Source organism: Arvicola amphibius, chromosome 11, assembly GCF_903992535.2.
Source record: "Arvicola amphibius chromosome 11, mArvAmp1.2, whole genome shotgun sequence".
Lineage (NCBI taxonomy): Eukaryota > Metazoa > Chordata > Mammalia > Rodentia > Cricetidae > Arvicola > Arvicola amphibius.
Genome location: NC_052057.2, coordinates 116706233 through 116711777, shown reverse-complemented (window position 1 = coordinate 116711777; position 5545 = coordinate 116706233). Strand labels below are relative to the sequence as shown.

General features: G+C 43.5%; 1 non-coding gene across 1 annotated transcript; it reads right to left on the bottom strand.

The window, feature by feature from the left end:
• Window positions 1-1397: 1397 nt before the first annotated feature.
• Window positions 1398-1501, bottom strand: LOC119826987. The gene has a single exon (XR_005287539.1). It is a non-coding gene; the product is annotated as a U6 spliceosomal RNA (small nuclear RNA).
• Window positions 1502-5545: the final 4044 nt, after the last annotated feature.

Genomic DNA, 5545 nt, shown 5'->3' with positions numbered 1-5545 from the left:
GGAATGGAGAGTAGGGAGACTGGAGAGATGCCGGTCAAAAGACATCAAAGTTCCATCAGATGCTGGAAATAAACTGTAATACTTTGCAGAGCACGGTGACTACCGTTTCATCATGGTCTTGCGCATTGTTTAGCAGGTATATTGCGAAGCTCAGTTTAACCAATCCAGGGTACACACACGAAAACCTGATGCTATATGATATAAATATGTTACAATTTTGTTTTTCAGTGAAAAGTTTAAAATTAAATAAAAGTTTAAGGCATTGAAATAGGTAGTAGACAAATTAGATAAAAATAAAGACAGATGAGAAACCCTTCACGGTTTCCGAAAGGTATTTTTTGGAGACTTAGCATGGATGTCACTGGCCTCCTGTGCTAGAGAGTGGGTTTAGCTTCATTATACCTTCTGGTTTGGGTTGCATCCTAAAGATACCTCCTTTTAGCTATGGGCAGTGCATTTCTGCCCCTTCCCATTGCACTATTCAGTGCTGGCGGGCAGCCTCTGCTCCCCCACAGGATCTCAACTTCAGTGCTGAGACTCTGTGTTCAGGAAAGTCCCCTCTCACCTCACTGGCACCTAGAAGTCTATCCTTGAGCTGGGAAGGTGTACCGTGGGTACCACTGGCTCTAATCCAGACCACCTCCAAGGGTCATCCCATCAAAACTGGTATCTACCACCAGCAAGCTCTGCCTTCCCTCACTGGCTCTATTTGACTATGATTAGAAAGTAAAAAGATAAACATGAGAGCAAATGGCACACTTATGAAAAACAAATAATACTTTTTGCATACATCATAACAAAAATGATTCTTATCCCTTCAAGTCTTCATTTCTTAGGTGGGGTTGTTTAAGCGGAAGAAAATGGGGCCAAGGGACCGTATAAGGAGGCAAGCGGCAGCAAGCTCCTGTGAAATTAAGAGAGCGTGGTTTGGGTGCACGGTGCCTCAAAGGCTTGCAGGAACTGTGGCTTTGCAGCCTCCCGTAATCAGATCTGTGTGTGGATCAGGACCCGCCTTTCTCACCTAATCCTGGGACAGCTACCTATCCTATCCAAGTGAACTTTGTTCTTCGGGAGAACTAACTCAGTGTGGCTTGACTTGTCTGATAGACGCCCGGTTTCGTGGTGCACGAGCCCTGATGCTCACGGATGGTAAGGGCATACTCACACAGTAAAGACATCTGAGCATCACCTGCCTGCTGACAGAAACTATTGCCTCAGAACCGACCAGGTTAACCCTGAGGCTGCAAGGAGGGAAAGCGACAGGTGTTCTCTTTGCGGCACCCAGGATTCAGATCCTTGGAAACAGCTTGCATTCATTCTGCTCCCTGGGAGATTAAATTCTCATTGCTTCACCCGGCGCAGCTTTAGATTCAGATTTAGGTTTTTGTTTATTCATTTGAAATATGAGATGCTTCACGGATTTCACGTCATCCTTGCACAGGGACCAAGCTGATCTTCCCTGCGTTGTTTCTGTTTCAGTACACGTGCTGATGAAGAGAGCAGCTGATCTTGATTTTCTTTTTAAAGAAGAAATCTTGAAGGAGACTCCGAGCTTATTTTTCATTTTGTTTTACTTACTTAAAACATTGAGAGGTCAAAACTCTGCTGTGTTCAAAATTAAAACATTTGTGTGTGTGAAAAAAATACCTTCTAGTTATAATGGCAAGTTTCAAGGTGGAACACTGTATGTGACTCAAAAGTCTGAAGAGTTTCATGCTCTTTTTGTAAAAGATGAAGTCTCACTATGTTGTTCAAGCTGGTCTCGAACTCCTGGGATCAAGCAACTACACTACTCCAGCCTCTCCTGGCTACAGGCACATATCACTGTACCCAATCGGTGGTTTTAATTTTTCTTTCTGAACAAATGTCTTGTTTTTAATCTAAGAACGTATTCACTGTGCAGAAATACATTTTCTAATAATACTTTTGCACAGTAACTGTGGGCAGATTTTCTTTTTGAAAGTAACTTACTGTTCACTAATTGATTCCCCTGTCTTGAAAAAACTCAATGAGTTTTTCAAAAGTAATTATACAGATATGACCAACGTCTGGTTTTTCATTTCTGATGCATATTAGCGTTACCTGAATGGACGTCTCTGCTCCATTTGAAAGCGCTATCTCTGAAAGGAGCTTAGTGACTGCATCCACCACAGCTGAAGGTAGCAACTGTCGCCCTTATATCTCTAACTGAAATTCAGACTTTGGGTTTTTCATTTTCTCTTGAACGCCTACAAGAAATGCCTTTAGAAATAGGCAAAGAAGACTTTGGGGGGATAATACAGGACTTGATAACTCCACTGAGTTTTGTGGTAGAACTGTAAAAGACTAAAGATTTATTTAATCTGAAGAGAATCCAGTTATTCCCACAGCATAATTAGAAGTAGTGGACACTGCTTTTTTTATAAGCTACACTGGGCAATTTCTATCCAGCAGGGCAGTCTATCACAGGAGCAAACGGAAACTGGGGACTCACAACAGTGTGTGAGGTGCCCATGGGCTCCGTTGAAGCCCCAGTTTCCTTTAAATCTAATTAATTGTTTTTGCCCTACGATGTGGACAATCTCCAGCCAAGGGGCTCTGATCGCTAGAGGCCACACAAAGCCTGGAATACACGATGGTTGTCAGAGTGCATTTTCCCTCCTCCTGTTGGAGTTCGGCATTCTGCAGTGCAAACATCTGAGACGTTTTTGCTTCTGGTTCAAGTCTCATGCTCTTCCTCAGTTCTTGTAAAACTTGAAAGTTGACTGACAGGAATTGAGAACAATCCTTTGGGATAAAAACTGGCTCACCAAGATTTTAGAGTTCCGGGGGAAATCTCATTTCCTGATCTGAATCCATTCAGCACTTTGGAAGGCTGCCAAGGACTTCACTTAGCAAGGATGTAAGATATTGGTGACCATGGTAAACCACACTTATAATCCCAGAACTTGGGAGACTGAGGCAGAAGTCTGTGGTCAGTTTGGACTACACAGAGAGACCCTATCTCAGGCAGAGATAGAGAATAAAAATGGTACTTTTAAAAAATCCATTTCCTAGGGTTTGATACGTATAAACAGAGGTAAATTACAGTTAGTAATAGCCACTAGGAGGCACTAGAGTGAGGGCTCATTGGTGAAGAGCGATCACTCCCCTTCTAGAGAAGCCAGATTCAGCTCTGAATGCTTATGTCAGGCACTTGTCATTACAGAGCCATAGGAATCCAGTGCTTCTGGCTTCCTTGGGAGCGCATGCACGCACACGTGCACACACACACACACACACACACACACACACACGCACACACATGCATACACACACATACATACATACATACACGCACATCTAAAAATAAAATAATCTTTAAAAATATAACCATGCATAAGAAACAATGAAGCGTTTATGCTCATATTTTTATTTCCATATTCAAAACTACAAAATTACCTTGGTAAAATACAAATGTGCTGTGCTATGCTGTGCTGTGCATTTCTGTGTCTCCCAAGACCGTCTTAGGGCTTCTGTTTGAGTGAAGCCATCTGAGTCTTAATCCCACTTTCCCACCTGACTAGCCCTAGCCTGTTTTCTTCTCCCCATTCCCCAGTGTGCTGCAGACAGGCAAAGCGACAGAGTACTACACAGAGCTCTACACCAGACCCAGTGCCATTGGCCTTGGGAACATACCTGACGGCTTTGACATTAGCTTGAGATAAATGATAAATGAGAAACACACAGCCTAGATGAAGCCACTTTTCTTTCCCTGACCCTTATATGAGCCCCTGTCCTCTGACCCAAATCTCAGGGGTCTTCTTGTCTTGAGGTCACTTTTGATTACACTTCTGTCAGCAGAACTCCGACAAACTGCCCTCCGTGCAACCTTGGATCTGCACCCCTTTCTCTGGTCTCATACCACTTCCTATGCACAGCAGTCAATTCCTTTACAACAATTTTACCTGCCCCCCCCCCCCCACACTTTAAAAAAATGTCGTAGGAAGCTTCTTATTCATTTCTGGCTGCTTAACCCCCAAATAATACACAGAAACCATATTATTTGCAATACTGTTTGGCCAATAGCTTAAACATATTTCTGGCTAACTCTTATATCCTAAACTAGCCCATCTCCATTAATATGTATATTGTCACGTGGCTTTGGCTTCCCAGGTAAAGTTCCTTCCATCCCCAGCGTCTGTCTACAGCAGGGGCTACATGGCGTCTCCTTGACTCTGCCTTCTTTCTCCCAGCCTTCAGTTTAGTTTTCCCGGCCTCCCTCTATTCTGCCCGGCACAGGCCCAACACAGTTTCTTTATTAACAAATGGTATTCAGAGCATACAGAGGGGAATATCACATCAAGAAAAAAGAGACTATAAGTAAAACTGCATGACCTTCTAGAAGGAGCTAAAGAAAACTTCCCGCAGGGACAGCTGAGTTGTTCCTATGCATGGGTACATTCCAGTGACATTTTCTGTTTATGTATTCATCTCTCACCTGCAACTACTGTGGGCAGCTTGGACTCAGCCACCCTACCACGTTCTGTTTTTTATACTTGATAACTGTCTTAGTCAAGGCTTCTATTGCTGCAGTGAGACATTGTGACCAAAAGCAAGTTGGCGAGGAAAGGGTTGATTTGGCTTACACTTCAGAGTTGCTGTCCACCACTGAAGGAAGTCAGGACAGGAACTCAAACAGGGCAGGAACCTGGAGGCAGGAGCTGATGCAGAGGCCATAGAGGGTGCTGCTTACTGGATTGTTCCTTGTGGCTTGTTCAGCCTGCTTTCTTATAGAACCAGGACCATCAATCAGCCCAGGGATGGCACCACCCATAATGGGCTGGGTCCTCTCCCATCTGTAAGTAATTAAGAAAATTCCCTGCAGGCCTGCCTTCAATCTGACCCCATGCAGACATTTTCTCAAGTGAGATTCCCTCCTCTCAGATGACTTCAGCTTGTGTCCAGTTTGCATAAATCTATCTAGCACAGTGACCTAGCCATGGCTGACAAAGTAAGGTGCTTACAGCATCAGGACCATTTGGTAGAAGGAGAGAACTGATTCCCCCAAACATGCACAGTGGTACACACACACACACACACACACACACACAATATAACTAATTTTCAAATTCTGTGTTTTAGAAGAGAGAATTTGGGAGCAGCAGACATTTTAGATAATAGATAATTGAGGAAAACTAAAAAATCCTATATCTGTGCATTTTAACACTGTGTCCGTGTGCCTGTGTCTGTATATGTGTGTGTGCACCCATTCGCTATGCAATGAAGAAATAGAATTCTAATGAGAAACTTGTGCAAACATGGCACAGTTAGGAACTGGAGATCCAAGCCAGAGCTGAGACTGGAGCTGACTCTGAAAAACGGCTTCCTACCGTGCAGGGATCAAAAGCCGGATCACAGCCAAGACAGGAGCTGGGGGTTTCCATCATTGTTTGTCTATATGCTTTTCACTACCTGGGATAAAATACCATTCCTAAAACAAGGCCTAAACTCTGTTTGAAGGTAGAAAATCAATGTGAGTTTTTTATCTTCATCCTGAAAAATGAGCCTGCCATCCATACACACT